This window comes from Urocitellus parryii, chromosome 8 (assembly GCF_045843805.1).
Source record: "Urocitellus parryii isolate mUroPar1 chromosome 8, mUroPar1.hap1, whole genome shotgun sequence".
NCBI lineage: Eukaryota > Metazoa > Chordata > Mammalia > Rodentia > Sciuridae > Urocitellus > Urocitellus parryii.
Window position 1 is genome coordinate 38,635,266 of NC_135538.1, and position 19,278 is coordinate 38,654,543.

General features: G+C 34.5%; 1 protein-coding gene across 1 annotated transcript in view; it reads right to left on the reverse strand.

Annotated features, from left to right (window-relative positions):
* The window catches only part of Nkain2 (sodium/potassium transporting ATPase interacting 2), a 162,967-nt gene that overhangs the window by 81,217 nt on the left and 62,472 nt on the right, over positions 1 to 19,278 (reverse strand). The window lies entirely within an intron of this gene.

Sequence of the window (19,278 nt, forward strand, 5' to 3'; positions counted from 1 at the left end):
TATTCTATAGCAAGGTTGTCTGACTTTGGTCCATACCAATGAATTTAGTGAATCTCCTGTCCCTGATTTCCTCTGGCAAACTGAAATACCTGAGAACCTGCAAACCTGTACAGGAAAGGGTATACTGTAAATATGGCCAGTATTTCCTTCATTGGGAGTTGAGAGGAATGGATTTAGCAACACCTCTATTTTAACTTTGCTAATTTCAACAATGCCTCTACAGGTCATGGAATTCATAAAAGGAGAGAACAAGAAAAGAAAGTAGAAACAGCTGCCTGAACCTTTGCATATGAACCAAATTAATGATAAAATAGAAGAGGAGTCTGGGATTCTCATGTATCACACATGTCTTATTCCAAATTCTTCAATAATTCATCATTAAATATCCAAAGCACATTGAGAAATTACTACATTCTCACTTTTATTTTGTGTGGTGGCTTATTGACTCTCACAAGATCTTCTGAGGCAGACATCATCAACATTGATTTATAGAGCCATTAGGTAACTTGCTGAGGTCACACAGCTAGTGAGGGGCAGAATGGTGTTGTCCCTGGGGATCTCACACCAGAGTCTTTACTTTCAACCATTATGTCCCCTGATGCCATAGTGTGCATTTATTGGTTGCCTATAATGCACCATGTATACAGTCAGATGTTGAGCAGAAAGCCACAAACAAGACCAACAAGATCACTGTCCTTATGGGTCTCGGGTCAATATTTCTGAATTCTGAAGGACTTTTCTTTGAGTGAATAATAATTTTAAAGTTTTGGTCCTGTTATACTATAAAATCTTCATCATTTTTAAAATTATGAACATTCTGGACTCCTTCTTTGACATTTCATCAATGGCACTATCCATGGGCTTTGCTATTGTAGTATCCTGTTTTGTTTGGGGGCACTTTCCTCCCTTGTTTTTTTCATGTTGTCTATGTCTTCCTTTCTTGCATTGTAGATCTGAGGTATTACAGTTTTTACCCCATAATCTTGTAGTATCCATGCAGATTATCTTTACCTCACCCTGCTGTTGGAATTCCATGTCCTGCTGGTGTCCCATGATGGATGCTACTGCAACTAAAGGTGGTGGCAGCAATAGCGGAGGTAACTTGAGATAGCAATGGAAGTGCCCCAAGATTAAAATCTCCATCATTTTTTACAATAAAATAATTTTATTTGGATGAAAAGAGTATTTTACTTTTTATCCTTAAACATGTCTAATATGTACATTAATGATTCATTTTGATATAATCGTAGTAGCATGGAATATAATTTGCTCTATTTCTAATCCCTTGTATTTCCTGTTTCCCTCTTCTCTTCCCTCTCCCTCTTCCCATTTCTCTACTGGTCCTCCTTCTGTTTATTTATTTTTTAATGAGTATTTTATTGATATACATAATGGTGAAATTCACTTTGGTATATTCATATATGTACACAGCATAGTTTGGTCAATTCCATTTCATCTTTGTTTCCTTTTCTTGTCCCTCTTCCTTTCTCCTCTATCCCTTCCTCTACTCCACTAATCTCCCTCCTATTTTCATGGGATTACCCTTGTCCTTTTCACCCTTGTTTTGGTCTAGTTTCTGCATATGAGAGAAGAAATTAGACTCTTGGTTTTCTGAGTCTGGCTTATTTCACTTAGCATGATGCTCTCCAGTGCCATCCATTCATCAGCAAATGCCCCAATTTTATTTTTCTTTATTTCTGATTAAGACGTCATGGTGTATATATACCACATTTTCTTTATTCATTCATCTATTACTGTGCCCCTGGACTGGTTCCATAACTTGGCTATTATGTGTTTCACTGCTGTAACATTGATGTTCTTATTTCGCTATAGTATGCTAATTTTCGTTGTTTTGAGTAAATACAGAGGAATGGGATAGTAGTTTCATTCCTATTTTTTTAATGGGTTTCCATACTGATTTTCAGAGTGGTTGCACTAATTTATAGTCCTACCAACAATATATGAGTTTATCTTTCCCTTCACATCCTCACCAGCATTTATTATTATTTATATTCTTGATAATTGCTATTCTGATTGAAGGGAGATGACATCTCATTGTAGTTTTGATTTGAATTTCCCTGACTGCTAGGGACGTCAAACATTGTTTTTAATCTAAAGGAAAAAATATATACTTCTAAAATCTGACCACCTTTCAGGAAGTAGAACTCCAGAGCCCACCTAGTCCCAGGGCTGGGATGGTGTCTGAGGTGAGGATGTGAGGACAGGAAGTGAAAAGGGGCTCATCAGGAATCTGCAGTGTCACTTGCTAGGGAGTGGATATTTCCTGAAGACATGGAAGTTTATAACAGGGACCAGGGTCAAGGCAACATATCTCTATTAGTCAGATGCTTCAGAAAAAAAAAAATAACCAATATTGATTATGGGAATTGGCTCACACAGTTATTGCGGTCACGAAGTCCTATCATGTGCCCTTTGCAAGTTGGAGAACTAGGAAAGGAAGTAATATCATTCATTCTGAGCCTGAGGCCTGAATGTTTGAGGTGAGAGGCAACAGGGCTGCTGGTTTGAGTCCCAGGGTTTGGATGCCTGAAAAGTAGAAGCTCTGATGCACAAGGAAGAGAAGAAGATGGATGTCCCAGCTCCACAAGAAAGAATTTTCCCTTTCTTTGCCTTTTTGTTCTCTTTTGATCTCTAAAGGATTAACTAACGCTGGCCCTTGCCAATAAGGGTTAATCTTCATTACCTAGTGTACTTATTCTAATGCTTACCTCCAGAACCACCCCTACAGACATACCCCCAAATGATGTTTTTATAAGCTATCTGGGCATTCCTTAATCTGATCAAACTGAAACATAAAATAAACCATTACAGTACCCAGAATTACATGACAAAATCAGAGAGGGACCCTAGTGATCCAGAGAAGGTATTGTTTGCTGCATTGTATGTGGTTACTATGACTCGGGGCATGAGAGCTGAGGATGGATAAAGACAACATCCCAGTCTTAACAGTGATCCATTTAGAATATGGACAATTCATTCTTTTGTTATTGGCTTTCTGGATTACAAAAAAGAAAGAATCTCCCTGGGTCTCTACTCCTCACTAATAAAAGTTCAACCAGTATCATTTTCCTATAAATGCACTCATGTTGCTTTATTACAAAGTGTTCGTATTTACGATTTGTATTCTGAAGAGGATCAAAGTGGCTTACATGTTAAAATACACATGAATTAAGACAATAAAAAAGACCAAGAAGCAAATAAAGAGAGTAGGCGATGATGGATTAGTAAAATCAATTATAAAATGGTTTACCTTCACAAATTGCAATATGTGGGTACAACACAGAATCATCATAATAAAGAATATTAGCTGCCTTCAGCTGTTTTTGCCTGAGGTTCAGGGGAAGTTCAGCGCCTCATTTTCTATTCTCACCTGACTTCATGTTTCTAGTCAGAGATAAACACACACTGTGTTTATATCTGAGGGGCCTCGTATTTTGATAGTGGATTAGCCAGATCCCGTATTTGTGACTCACATTGGTATTATTTTAAGAATTCATCTCCAATACATATAAATCCTGTAAAATTAAGGAACAGTTTTTACTAGGTTTCTACATTCATTTCAAATGAATATTAATTGAAAAAAAATGAATCATTTTCATTCAATATTGCTGTTCAATGTCATCATTCTTAGTAATATCTAAACACCAATGAATCTCCAATTTCCATCTCCAGTGCTGAACTCCCCAAGCTCAGATTTATATATCCACCAGCCCGGCTCAGCATCTCTACTTGGCTGTATAGTAGAAATCCATCTTAATATGCTCAACACAGAATTATTAATATCTTGCAACTCTACTCCTTCACATTGTCCTATCTTAGTAAATAGCATGACTATTCAAATATTGTCTATTTAGGAGTTATCTTTGATTTCCTCTCCTTATGTACAATTTTGAGCAGATCCCAAAGTGTATACAGAATATGAACTTTTTTCACCCCTTCCTGTGTTCTGTATCTTGGTTTAGCATATTATTTTTTTTCTTTTTCTTAGCTAAGTTATCATAGCAGCTTCCAAACTGGTCTCCATGGAATTCCACTCCTGATTTCCTACAATTAATTCTTTGCAAATTTCTGGTTCAAAATTCTTTTTTAAAAAAACCCTTCTTATTGTATAATTGTATCAATTCCAATCCCCATTGTTACTTGATTTGGCTTCTGGACTGAATTTATCCTTGGTTCTTCTCTTTCTCATTCAGTGTTATTCACAGACACTGGCTATCCTGTACTTTCTGAGAATGGCAGACTCATTGTCATCTCAGGACTTTGCTCTTGCTCTTCTCTTTGCTTGGAGTTTTCTGTCCATCAGTGTCAGCAGATATCATGTCACTTAGGTCCCTGCACAAATATCATCTCATTAGAGATGTCATCCCTGCTTTGCCAGATCTAATTAACCCCTCCCACTGTGTTTCTTCTGTCTCTGCACTTTACCCTATTTTCCTTCATTGCAGCTATCACTATCTAACATTATATCATACATATGCTCATTTCTGTCTCTTTCATTAGAATGTGAACGCCCATGAGGGTGTCATCTTTGTTTGTCTTGTTTTCTGATGTGTAAACAATTAGAAAATGTGGAAATGTGTAAACTTTAAGCAATCATTGGCACTCAATATTTGGTATTCAGGAAGTATTTATTGAAGTATAAACATATATTTATAATTCTCTGGATGTAGATTTTGTGGGCAATAAATTAACCTATCCTCTCTACTGGCTTTTCACCATTACTCTTCTTTTCCTAGGAAAAGTAAGGGACAACTGGCCTTTGGTTATTTTGGATGAAAAGGCTTGTGTGAAGACTGGAACAAAAACAACTGTCTTCTGCGCAAGTTGAAGCACCAGCCATTAACTCTTTCCAAGTCTTTTTTGTCTCAGATTAAGCAAAGTTGAAGAGTGTTCCCAAGACTACAGGACCTTTATATCTTTTGCTTTGGTCACCATCTGCCCTGTCTATCCCTTATCCACCTTCCCTCTGCCAGAACACACTGAACATAATTGTGACTCTTTAGGTGACCCAACCATTTGATATAAAGGCAGCAGGAATACACAGACTATTTTTTTTTTAAAGAGAGAGTGAGAGAGAGGAGAGAGAGAGAGAGAGAGAGAGAGAGAGAGAGAGAGAGAGAGAGAGAGAATTTTTAATATTTTTTCTTAGTTCTCGGCGGACACAACATCTTTGTTGGTATGTGGTGCTGAGGATCCAACCTGGGCCGCACGCATGCCAGGCGAGCGCGCTACCGCTTGAGCCACATCCCCAGCCCCACACAGACTATTTTTGAAGGCTGAACTGTTTTGTATTTCTGCTAGCCAAGTAAGAGGTGTTTATAGTGATCATACTTTGATACCACTTATGAGTATCTTTACCAGCAAAAGATACTGTCAGCTCATTCCACCTTCAAGATGTATATGGTGCCTCTTCTTCCCTTTCAAGTTCTCAAACCAGGTACTCATCCACATGCCTCCACACCCCATAGGCATGCTAGCATAGTGATACCAGCCTGGGTAGTCCTGAACTGGCTCCCATGTTTACCAGTAAAGTCTTTCGATGATTACAGTGTGGAAGGGCTGCTGGTCACAAGCTAATATTTTCAGACTCAGTTGTAGGTGCCATAAGCCATCCCGGTATGTCCCTTCCTAATTAGATGTGGAAGATGCCCATAGACAAACATAGAGGGACTAAATCCAAGTCTTTAAAGTGTTTATGATTCAATTTTCTTTATGTTGACTTTGACTGCCAATGCTTCAAACATCAAAATCTGATAAGATTGATGATAGTTCTTTATAAATTGTTTCATAATTATTTTTGGTAGTCATCTGAAGTATATAAGAATAGAAATTTAAGAGAATTTATTAAATAAACTTAAAATGAATCAGAGTTTAAGAGTATAGCTTTGAGTTAAAATACATGGGAATCATGGGGGAAAATACTCCATGATAACAGAGAAATGCGATAATTGCTAATGTATGCAATACATTGCAGGCTGCAAATCATTTTCTCATGTAACATATCATTTTAGTTCTTGGAAAAATATGTAACATAGATTGTGACTTTCATTTTATGTTGGAAAAAGTAAGATCAAAAGAGATTAAGTGAATCTCCCAAAATAACTCTCAGAACCAGGACCCCAACTGAGGTCTCCTGGTAACTGCTCTTCATAGACAGACCATTTAGGTGAAGAGAAGTCGAATGGATAGTTAAAAATTCAAGCCTCATAATTAAGAACAATATAAAAATTTGCTAAATGATATAGCAATAATTTCCATTGTTTTTCTTCCTTTAAAGAGAGAGAAAAATCACATTTACAAGGCAAAGTTATAATTTTGCTTTGTGGAATAAAAAAAAGAATGTATTTTTATAAATTATGAATTATTGAGCCACTTCTAGAATATTAAAGATTATTTTATTTTAAAAGTTATCTGCATTCTTTGTGTTGTATTTTATTCTCCAAAAGAGCAAACTATGTTCATATTATCTTGGTCTATTTAATTAAATTGCTTATGAAAAAAAAATTTTTTAAATTGCAGAAACTTTGACAAACATAGCAAAAAATATCTTAAAAATTGGGCTGGCTGTTCAATATAGTTGATATTATTATTACTTTTAAATATTCAAGGTTTGATGCTGATTTAATGCAGGTATGTAATAGAATATGGGTGGACACATGTATGGAACCAGGATCATTTTCTACAGGATCTACATTCACAGTTACACCACTTTTGTTTAATATTCATCATCCCTCGTAGACCATCTAAACCTTAAATCTCATTTTATTATATTGTTCCTATTTCCATTGAAGTATTTATTACCTCATACATATCCATTACTCAGCACTTCCTTTATGTTCAGGTACATTGTTGCTTATTATGTTATCATAATGTCATTGAGGTTTGATCTGTGGAATGGTTTCTTTAACTCAATTAAATAGGTCTGACACAGACTGTGAAGTTCTAAGTTGCAAGGGTTTGTTTTTAACCATGACACAATGGCCATAATAATCACTTTCTAGCTAACCTAGGTTGAAAGATACTATCTAATAGTGAAGCTCTCATTGGTTGATGGGCGTGAATAGCTGCAATGGAGAATGGACCAAACTTGGAGGCTCAAACAATTGGTTTGCTGCTGTTACAACTGTGGGAAAATAAGAATTTTTTCCTTAAGAGGGCTCCTCTTACCTGATCTTCCTTGTACATTTTCCACAGTTCTAACAATTTTAGAATTTTTGAAGAAAGTAGTTGTGAAAGTGTTTTGATACCATTTCAAATGATTCTTACCAAGTTTAATGATGTGTTTGGCTAACTTCCACCAAGACTGGAAGGTATCGATTTCTTAGACAACTCAGAAATTAGAAGTTCATGTTATAGAATCCTTTTATCTTTTAATGTTTTAAAGTTCTACTTTCTTCAAAGGATTTTGATTTATTTCAATATTTTATTATACTAGCTTGTAAAGTAGTTTTAAGCCTAATAGGGTATTGTATAGCTTCACAGTCACTGGAAAAATCACGATAATTCTGGTCTCCTGGCTCTTAGTCAACTAATGGCCAAATCCATCATATGCTTGATGTGCTTGGGAGTCCAGGTCCTCTCTAGTCATTCTCACCTCATTCTGCCCCCATCAATGGACCCCTGTGATTTTGTCTTACAAGCATTTGGCATGCAATTATATCTGACCTTTCAGGGTTACTTAGCTGTTTCATATCTGGATTATGCTTCTTGAGATCATGAGTCCTTCTATTTTTCATGTACCAATGTCATCCCTGAGTGTAATGTTTAGTAGGTTTTCAGTTACCACCTGTTGTGCAAATTAAATTACAGTGTTTGCTTCTCTTTGTGTCTAAGATAGTCGAGTAACAATATAAAATAAAATAAGGATCTTATTCTTCTAAATACAATGAGCTTAAATAATGGATAAGAAACCTGCCAGAATAACAACAAGGAGGGACAGAATTTTTGAAATGCTGGAATTTGGCTAAAGGAAAGGTAATTTGGGGAACCTGTATGAGCAACTCTGTGATCTTAAGCAACTTTATGTGTGTATTCAACTCTATTTTTTCCTCTATAAAATCAGGAGGTTGGTTTAGACCCTCTTAAATTTTACCTATAGTTCTGGTAATATTTTAATAAAAATATTGCATGAAGTATTTCTTCTATGCTGACAACTGTGGTTGATACTTTCACAGACCTTATCTTAAGATCAACAAAACTCACAAGAAAGATAATAAAGTTAAAAACCACATGGAATTACTCAGGCAATCTCAGTTCTGGACCCAGGGAAGCTTGTGAGGAAAAGATCAGGAAACAGTTAAAGAATAACACCCCAGATGGCAGGGCAGACAGGGGGGCTGTGAAATAGCAAGACAAGAAGCATCGTTCAGTCAATGACTTCTTGCACAGTTGGCTGTACTTAGCTTGGAAACTGTTCTACTCTTGCCAAAAGCCATAATAACACTCAAATCCTTCCATTCACCCTTGCAGGCAGTGCTGGCATCATGGCTATACAATATGCAATTGTGCAGGACCTCATGCTCATAAGGACCCACACTTGGCTTAACGTGACACTGTTGTTCTTTTGAAAATCTTAAGAATTTTTTAACAAGGAGCTCTGTATTTGCATTTGGCACTAGGCTCTGCAAATTAGGTAACTGGTTTCTTTTGAAGACTAGAACAAGACTGAATGCAGATGAAAGAACAGAAAAAGCAGATGCAAACAATCCAAGAATCCTCTCCAGACTAAAAAGATGCCAGGCATTTTGCAGAGTACACTCTGCATGGACAAGCATCTGCTGAAGGCTTGACATTAATCAATGGGAGGGGATAAAGCGAATTATTGAGATATGGTTGGGGAAGAACCAACAGAGCTTCCAACTGTGAGCAATTACAGAAGGAAGGACAGAAAATATTTGGCAATTAAAATAAGATGCTAGTTTTAAAAAAGCAATTATTTTAGTGCACGAGAGTATATACACAGATAAATTATAGAACAAGCAAGACAAAAAGAAAGAACTAGGATGATTCTAAAAAATTTAGACAGAACAATGTACATACTCATCCTATCTTTTTAATAAATAAAATGCATAAGTCACTACATTATATAAGTGTATAATTGTATATTAACTCCATTTTGGGGTATGTACATATATTTGCTGACATGTTTGCTCTCTATTTCTCTCCCTATATATAGGTATGTATGCATATATATACCTACATGCAAACTAAGATACCTAAACCTTATTTCCTTCCTTCCCTCCATCTGTAATTGCAGAGTGCAATCAGCCATCATGTCACTCCAGCTATGGCACTAATGCACCTGTGATTTTAAGCCTGAATTTCCTATGCCTCAGTTTCCCTGTTTTTATTATAATACAATTAAATTAGACCTGCCAGTTTCTTCATATGTATAAAATTTTTTCCTCTCTTTCTGAGAAAGAAAAGAAAATAGTAATCTATTAATCTAGTCTCTTTCAAAATGTGAACATTATAAAAAAATAAGAATTTCACTACAGGGGTTTCAGAAAATTGTCCTTGTGAGGTCAATGTATGTTGGTTGGTGATAAGAATATGAACTTGGCTCCTAGCATAGTGTTCCTCACAGGTATTCATGAGCTCTCTCATTGAATTTATGGATGGAGCCAATGGTGAAAACGTGTGTTACAGATCTCTTTTCTGTTTTGACTTTGCTGTTCTATGATCTTTCTTTAATATAATGTCCTACATAACCCCCACATTTACACAGTTGTTAAGTTTCTATAGCAATGTATATTTTATGCTTTGTGACTACTCCCTGTACAGCACATTTGCACTTTTATAATCTTTTTGTTCACTTTTAATAACCTCTCTGCAGTTCTATTCTGAATTATGCCTTCAAAAATATGCTCCTATTGTGCTTTAAGGGTTTTTCTTGGCCCGTTACAAAGGAATCTCATGCTTTAGTATCATTTTGCTTGTGAATTTGGACCATTTTCAACTTGAATGGGATATTTTTCTGTAAAGCACAATAAAATGTTTGTATATTCTTCCTATATGGGGGAAAATAGAATATGAATCTCATGAGTCTTTTCTCTTATAAATTGCAATACCATAGAACAGTTCAGCTTTTATCAGATTTGACTCTGTAAAATTTTATTTGCATATATTTCAAAGAGTACAATGTAGCAACTGCATTGATTATGTATGGAAAAGAAGTATATCTGTTCTTCCTTCCTTTAAAAAATAATAACAAAATCTCTTTTATCCCTCTTTCTTTATATACAAACCTACACATACATATGCACACATAAATATATATATGCATATAGGAACACACACACATACACACACACACACACACACACACACACACACATATATATATATATATATATATATATATATCATTCCTATTATTTAACATAGTAGACACAGAGTAAGAAAAATAATTTTTTGTGACTAAATAACTAATGACTAGCTGTGATCAACTACTTAAATTTATCTTTAAAAATCATTACCTTATAGCATTTTAGCAATACTCAACCTTGTCATTTTAAACTCATTACAATAATCCATATTGTCATTTAAATTTTAATCTTAATAACACCAGTTCAGTCTCCTACTAACTTCCTCATTGTATCGCATTCTTAATACCAAAATCAATAATCAGCTATGTCATACTAATAAAGAATAAGGAAATATGTGAGAGTAGAAGAACAAAGTCCTTTCCTTAACACTCTTACAGTTTTGTGTAAGGAAAGGGATTGCAATGAAAAACAAGTAATCAAATTGTTCTGTCACATGGGCCAAGTGAATGAACTGGGGAAAGAAGTGCTACCTATATTTAGAGAAAAGAGGTTTGCAGCTATTGGTAAAGCTCAGTGGAAGAAGTTCAGTTCTTTCTACTGATAAGGATAGGAGGTTTTTAGTGAATCTGGGAAACTTTTAGGATGTAAACATAAACCATAATCTTTGTTTGGAGAGTATTTTAAAAACAGCCTGTGGAATTGAAGTTTTATTCTCCAGGCAATGGGAAGGCATTAAGGCTTTTCAAACATGGTGGTAAAAACACAAGGTAAAGTTTTCTTTGGAAAGAAAAATGGAATTCAGTAAGTGGTAAGACCTTTAGGAAATTGTTACAATAGTTAAACATGAATATAAAGTGCATATTATAAAGAAAAAATGATAGAGCCTTATAAATGGATGAGGGCAGTGGAGAACCAGGAACATGAATATTTTAGAAATGCCACCAAAAATTCTGAATGAAAGAACTGAGTCTGAAAAAGGAAATAATTTGAATGAAAATTTGGTTTCAATAATTTTTGATGGGTTGGACTGTCTCCCCCTAGAAGATATATTAAAGTCCTTGCACTGAAGTAACTCTGGATAGGACCTGAATTGGAAATAGGGTCTTTGTATATACATTGAAGTTAAGATGAGATCATTAGGTGGGTCTGAAACTAGTATATCCTAAAAAGAAGGGAACTTGGATGCAGAGACGGAAACATGTAGCTGCAAGCCAAGTCATATAGGAATTGGTGGCTACCAGGAGAAGCTGGGAAGTGGCCAGGAAGGATTCTTCCCTAGGAGTACCAGAAGGGGAGCCTAGCCTTGCCGAAATTTTGATTTCAGGATTCTAATATGCAAAACTCTAAAGGAATCATTCTTTTGTATGTTGTTTTCTTTTAAGTCATCACAGTTTGTGGTACTTAGTTATGGCATCCCTAAGATACAATAACCATGATACTGAGCCTAAGACCATAATAGGCAATTAGAGACAATAATGGATATTGACCAGGCAATTAGAAACAATAATGAAGTCAGGAGGTAGTTTTAAAGCTAAGTTTGAGATATGAAATAAATAGGAGTTTAAGTGAAATTTGAAATCAGGAAGAAGAGTTCCTAGAGGGAGGAAAGCACAGAAAATAAAAAAAAAGAGTTAAAATTTGGTCAGCGCTGTCCTGACAAGTGCTTAACAGAGCTCTTCAATAAAAAAATTAAAAAAGCCCTGATTTGAAGCATTTTCCAATTTCCACAGTATAAATTCTTCCCCTACAGCCAATTTTAAACTAGTGACCACATGATGTCTATCTGGGAAGATTCATAAAAATTTAGTACTTGGTTCTTGTGAGCTTGTAAGAACTGATTCCGGCACACCACTCTTGGGAGTTATCCATTTTTAGGGTACAAGCATAAGAAGTGGAACCATCAAGGAAGGAGGTAGACAGGTATTAGGAAAAACAGAGAAGTGGATTATAATGAATGAAATAATAAGGAAGAGGAAAGTTTAGGCTTTTAATCATTTATACCGAAGGTACATCTGCTATTAACAGAATAACCACTCCCTAGAAAAACTATTTATTTCTCCCAGTGTAACATTTTTTCTTTAATTTTTACATTATTAATGTTAATAAAAGCATTGGTTTTACATAGGTAATATTTCTAAAATGAATACCATGTACTGAAAAAACTTTGCACAAATTAATTCACTAGTCCTAATAAACCTAGAGTGAAGTGATTATAATAATTGTCATTTTATAGCTGAGGATACCAGGGTAAGTACAGAAAATTGATATAGCATGCACAGGTCTACCCAGTATTTGGAAGAGCCAAGACTCAAAAGAAGTAATCAAATGCCAGAGAAGCAGGAGTGGGAAGTAGCTGAGTGGTTTTGGTCAGCTAGAAGTGACACTCTGTTCTCACTGAATATGGTAAGAGATGAAAGCACTAAATTTACTGGTCTTATCACTTTTCAAGAGGAGCCAGATGTTCACATTTTATTGTGAGTTCTCCACTTTTTAAATGTTGCCTGAACTATTAAACAGTGTGCTGACCAAAACCAACTATGAGAAAAGGCCACCAGAGTCTACAAGTCAATGCTCATGCCAATCGGCCTTTCTAGAGGAGTAGACAAGGTCTGAGGAATAAGAAGGGCAGACACTCTGCAGAGATTCCTATTACATAATGTGGAGCATTTCAAAATTCTAGAAGAAAACTTCAGAGAAAAGTGTTTTAAACATGGGGCATATGTAAAAATACATTATTCCTCTTCTTTTTCTCTATATGGTGCCATGAACAGTTAATGGCCTTTTACCTGTTATCTGCCTTGTGGGACCAAGTTCAGTTCTGTTCAATGAGCATTTATTGAATGTTATCCGTGTACTTTAAGCCTTAAACTAGACAGTGTCTATTGTTTGTCTAGGCAAAGGAACATTTCAGAATTTTAAGTAAAGGACAAACACAGTGAGAACTATATTTAAATAGGTATGTGTGGGTCACGTTGCAGAATAGAGTGAACTATAGTTAAGCTTGAAAAAGAAGACCCCGTTCTGAGGCTGTAATAATTAGGGGAAATAATTAAAAGCCCAACAGTGATAATAACAAATAGCCTCAAGATCTAAGAGATATTTTAAGCAAAATTGACATATGCATTGGATGTGGAAAATAAGAGTTTAAAATCTTTCTGCTTTATTTATTTATTCCACAAATTGTTTCCACTTCAGCCTCTGGGAGGTCTATTTATTCCTGTACTTTTTGACATCCCCCATCATTGCATGTGAATATGAATTTTTAATGTTTCCTCAAGTTCTAGGAGTATAGTATATTTCATGTTCATCTTATATTCTTTCTACTTCAGCCTTAGAATCAGTCTTTTCCCCATGAATCCCTGTTTCCTTTTATTGGTGGATAATATTAGAAATCAAGATCTGAGTGTTTTTTGTTCTCATTGCTACTCAGGTGTCATTGCTTTAAGCTCTCTCTGCTAACAAAGCATGTGAATATATGTGCATATATTAAACCTACATATATATGTGCTATATACACACCTATATATATTTATATATTTAAATGTGATACATATGCATATATGTATACATTTCTACATGTAAATATATATTTCTATCTGTAATTCTGTATATACCTTGAGATAAACATGAGTTCATATCAATTCTCCAACTCTAATCCATCACCACATGGATCTCTCTAGACTTGCTCACCTGTATCCTACTACTATTACAATGAGAAACCCAGCTACCCACACTTCCTTAATTGTTTGATTCCAGTATATGTGCAGGGAGAAGTATTAGAATTGTTAACCTGTGACCTCATGGGGAAAATCCTTATCAACTAACGCACAGTACTTATGTGCAATTTATGTTTTTACCCTACAGATTACTCATTTCCAAAGTTATTTAGGTCAGAACCTTTTCTGTTTACCTACATCTGTGAAGTTCTTTCATACTTTTATAATTCAATTAGATTGTCTTGTCACAGCCTAATTTTTTTTAATGGAACTCTTCTATTCTCCCAACTGATTTGCTGAAATATCTCCACATGGTAAGGCTAACTCATTGTTCTTTAATATTCTATGGGTTTTAGAAGATGTGTAATTTTATGTTTCCACCATTACAGGATCATTTAGAACAGTTAGCTATCTTAAAACCTTCCCTATACTTCACCTACTCAATCCTCCCAGTCCTGCCTCTTGATAACCATGGATAACGTTATTGTTGCTATAGTTTTGCCTTTTCTAGAATGTCGTATACTGGGAATCATATAATATATAAACTTGTCTGACTGGCACCTTTTATTTGGAGTATGCATTTGAGATCTCTCCATGTTTTTTTTTTGTGGTTCATTTCCTTATACTTCTGAGTAATATCTTATTGTATGGATGCATCATAGTTTATCCACTCACCTATTTCAGGACATCTTTGCACTTTCAATTTTTAGCAATTATGAATAAAGCATTTATAAGCCTTAGTGTGCAGGTTTTACTGTAGCTATAAGGTTTCAAATCAGTTAGGTAAATAGTAGAAAGACTGCTGAAATGTGGCAAAACTCTGTACAGCATTGTTAAGAAGCTTCCATTGGTCTTCCAGAGTGGTTGTTGTACTGGTTTGCATTCCTACAAGCAATAAGTAAGTGTTCTTGTTTCTTCATACCCATGTTAGCATTGATATTATTTTATTCTTTAAAAAAATCTATTCTGAAGTTTATAGAATTAACTTTAAAAATAATAGCTATGCTAACTCAAAACAGAAAACGTATACATAAATCTTTCTATCCCAGTTATTCAGATGTATGGTTATTTTCCAAGTTGAAAATCAGCATCAATATACTTAAATTGATATCACTTTAAATTTTATCTAAAATATGATTAAACATACTTATTTATGGGACCAGTAGTGTAAGAAAATACAAATTGTACTTGGCTTTTAAATGCATTTTATGATTTGTTTTTCCATGGCAAATTTACCATTAAATTTCCAAAACAATATGGGAAGGAGTACAATTTTTATTTGAGTTTTTAATCCCTTATAATTAGTTCATATGATTGTTCCAATTTAAATTACTAATTTTATCTTTAACTTTCTAATTTGGCATCTATGTAATTTTAAGTTCAAGCAAAATTAAAATAGTTATTTCTACATATCAACAAACAGAATGATATGGGGTGGTGACTGAGGTGTGAGGTCACAGTAACTACTTTGGATTAGACTTCCAAGATATTACAGTGTTCAAGATGTAAAGGCTGGTTAGAAAGTATTTCATATATAAATACACTACTAAAAAACGGAAACTGAACTAGATGCTAAATAAATTAAATTCCTATTGTGCAAACGTATTCATGACTTTTAAGGGTTTTCTCTGTTTATGATGGATGTAATTATTTAATACACTCTCAGTCCCATTTGATGATGGAAGTAATTTGACATTAATTCAGTATCATCATGACTATATTCTTACCATTTAGGATGGAAAAATTTAATATTTTATTGAGTATTTTATGTATATGATATGTTTCTATGAGAATAAAATGATTTCTGATGCAAAAATTTTATTGTCATTGAGTATAAAATCCAAATACAACAGAAAAATGTTATGAATATTATTTCTTTGTATTTAGCTCTAGTCATTTGAAAAAGACAACTAGATTCCAAGATGACATAGTAAGATTACAATGATTTTAACTTATTCTATGTTATTCTATTATATGGCTGATCTTTCTGGGGAGGCATAATTTCAATAATGGCAGTTTGTTACTATTTGCTCTAACCACTAAGTTTTGTTTTTCAGCATGCAGAAGTCAAATAACTTAAAACATAAATGCCATACATAGTGCAATAATATATAGTGAGTGAGAATCAGAAATTTGTGTGAGAACTAGTGGACCAAAAGCTGACTTCTCATTCAAGGGGAGCTACACAATTACTGGGAGTCCAATCACAAGACTTTTGACATTGTGGTCTGCTTCACCATGACTTTTGTCTCCTTCCTATTCCCACACCAAGCCCTATAAACAGCCAGCAACTACTATAACCCTTGCTTTCAAAAATATAGAAATTCCTCAAGTGTTAAAAAACAAAATGGACCTCGATGATAAACTCTTAGTCTGCATTAGAAATTCATGAGAATTTAAAGCCACATTCCAATGTGGATAGTTTTAATAATATCTTCCAAGTCTACAGAACTCATTACACTTTCACTGCTCATTGAAAGTTTGTTCCTGAGTGCATTCTTTCTGTAGGACTGCAGGAGCAAGAATCATATGCCACTAGTTATCTGGTACTTACCATGCAGGGAAAAAAATGTGAGAGATCAATATGCAAGAAAACCTTTCATGATTAATGAGTAAAAAATGTCATCTTGAATTCATTCCACACTTTTTCTGAGACATCAAACTTGCCCTATAACCCAAGAATGGATTTTGGTATCTCATGTAAAAATGTAACTATACAGGTACTAGAAGAAAACATGAATAGCTTATTTTTTAACCCAGTTGGAAGGAAAGGCTTCCTGTGTTTCAAAGTTCCAGATATAATTATAAAAAATGATTAATAACGTTTTCTAAGTGAAATTTAATTTTCACCATAACCAAAAACACCATAAACAAAGAGAAAGACAATAGAAAAACTGAATGGAAATATTAATAACACATACAACAGACAAGGAGCTAATATTTAGAAAAGAAATGTATTCTTCAAAATTTAGGGTGTGTCCTTTACAGAGTTTCCTCTGAAGGTGACATTGCAAAAAATAGTAAAATACCACAATGAGGATATTGATTTCAATACATGCAAAGGCATTCACCAGTTTTATTTGTACTTATTTGTGTCATTCTTTTTAAAGTGGCTCACTATTGAAAAATTAAATTTGTGAATGCATCTTATCTATAGAATGGAAAATAATGATGCAAATCTTGCTAGGCTCTCATAAAGGTTAAATGAGAAATCATGTAGCATGCTAACCATAGTTCCTTAGCACACAGTGATGATATACATCACTGAGTGTTCCATACATCACTGAGACTCAATTCTTATTATTTGCCTCCAAGTCTTACCCCTAACTTCTCATTTCATCAAACTCTGTCCAATTCCTCATCTGCCCTCAAAAGCTCACATATCTTCTATGGTAACTAATATGCCCCAATGGTTCCTTCTTATCTGGAATCCCTAGAAATAAACTAGGACTGGTAAACAGAAGGCAGGAGAGATGGGTCCTCATTCTGCTGAAGTTGTAGCAGGGAAAGATGCTTTCCTCTCATTTCTAATTTTGAAATTCTATAGAATTTCAGAAGAAATGCTTTTATATGGAAGTTATATCACATGATACCATGCTATCTTAGTGACAATAAATTCACATGTGGGCTAAATAAAGTAGATGGTGGTTTTTCCAGAGAATCATTTATTTTTTTTAAATATTTATTTTTTGGTTAGAAACAATACCTTTATTTTGTTTATTTAGTTTTATGTGGTGTTGAGGATCGAGGGCCTCACGCATGCTAGGCGAGCGCTCTACTGCTGAGCCACAACCCCAGCCCCAAAGAATCATTTATTTTAACAACAAATGTTAATTTAGTACTCACCGTGTACTCATTGTTATATCAAAATTGAACCAGAACTATGTAGATACTGTTGTGAGACAATGCAGTTATACAGACACTGTTCGTTGATATTTATTGTTATATAAAGAGTAAAATGATTGATTCGAGATTGCTTCTTTGGAGAAAAATAAGCAGATGATTTGTAACAGCTATAATAAAATAAGTAAAAGGAGTCTCTATTAATGTTAATGAAGTTTCCATCTTAGTTTTTATTAGGAATGGTGTTGTGGAGATTAAACAACTGATTGCAATTTTTGGAGTATAATCTTATTGTGAAATTTGGAAAATTCTTGCTTTAAAGGAAATGTAATAGACTGGTTTGGGTAAGAAAGGAAAAAAAAAGACTTGTGATATGAAATTCAGGAGAAGGTAGGAAAAATAAAAATTATTTCTTAAAAGAAAACTAGAAATAGAATAGGACCTAGAACTGTTCCAGAACAATAAGAAGCTACCAAATTAAAGCCCTCAAGAACAGCATAAGGCCAAAGTCTAAAGCCACTTTCCAATACCCAAACTATAACCTAAGAGTGGGGTTGTGTGGTAGAGGGTTTAGGAGACAATGACGAGTTCAAGAAAGTTACTTGACATGAATTTTATTTGAAAAATAAAAGGGAGGGAGGCTGGGGTTGTGACTCAGAGCTAGAGCGCTCACCTACTATGCGTGAGTCACCACGTTTGATCCTCAGCACCACATAAAAATAAAAATAAAAGATATTGTGTCCACGTATAACTAAAAAATAAATATTAAAAAAAGAAAAATAAAGAAAAAAATTTACATTGACAAATTGGTGTAAGTTAAAGCTAAAGAAAAAAATAAGGAACAAAATTCCCTAATCAACCCCAGCAAAATGAATTAATTTAGTGTAAGAAATGAACAAAAAGCATCACTGAAGTTTTACAAAAGACTCCTGACCCTGAGAAAATTAAAGGGTGATTCATAGGGAGCAACTCATGAGACTGGAGGAACTTAGGCTAGATTTTCTGGAAGAATAGAAAAGCTAAAGCCAAGGTTGGTGAAATGTTCATGGACCAAAGGGGAATATTTCAACCTAGACAAAAATAATCTATAAAGTGTGCCTCACTCATTCGTGCATTTAGAGCTCAGGTCTTTTTATATGTAGTAAATTGTGCCTAACAATGAGCAAGTTTGAACATTTTATAAGGAAAACATTATTCCCACTCTTAATTCTTATATTATTAACAAACAACTTCTTATCTTTGTGTTTTATAGTCATTCTGTAAGCAAAACTCACAAAATTTATTCTAGGAGACATTTTGGTGTACACACAGTCCTTTAAACTGTAGTGGAAAGTAGAGGAGAACCTTATCTTTGTGAGTTGCACTGCAGTGGGCTGAACTAGAACAACGTGAAGAAAGAAGTGAGGAAGAAAAGCAGAGACGCACAGGGC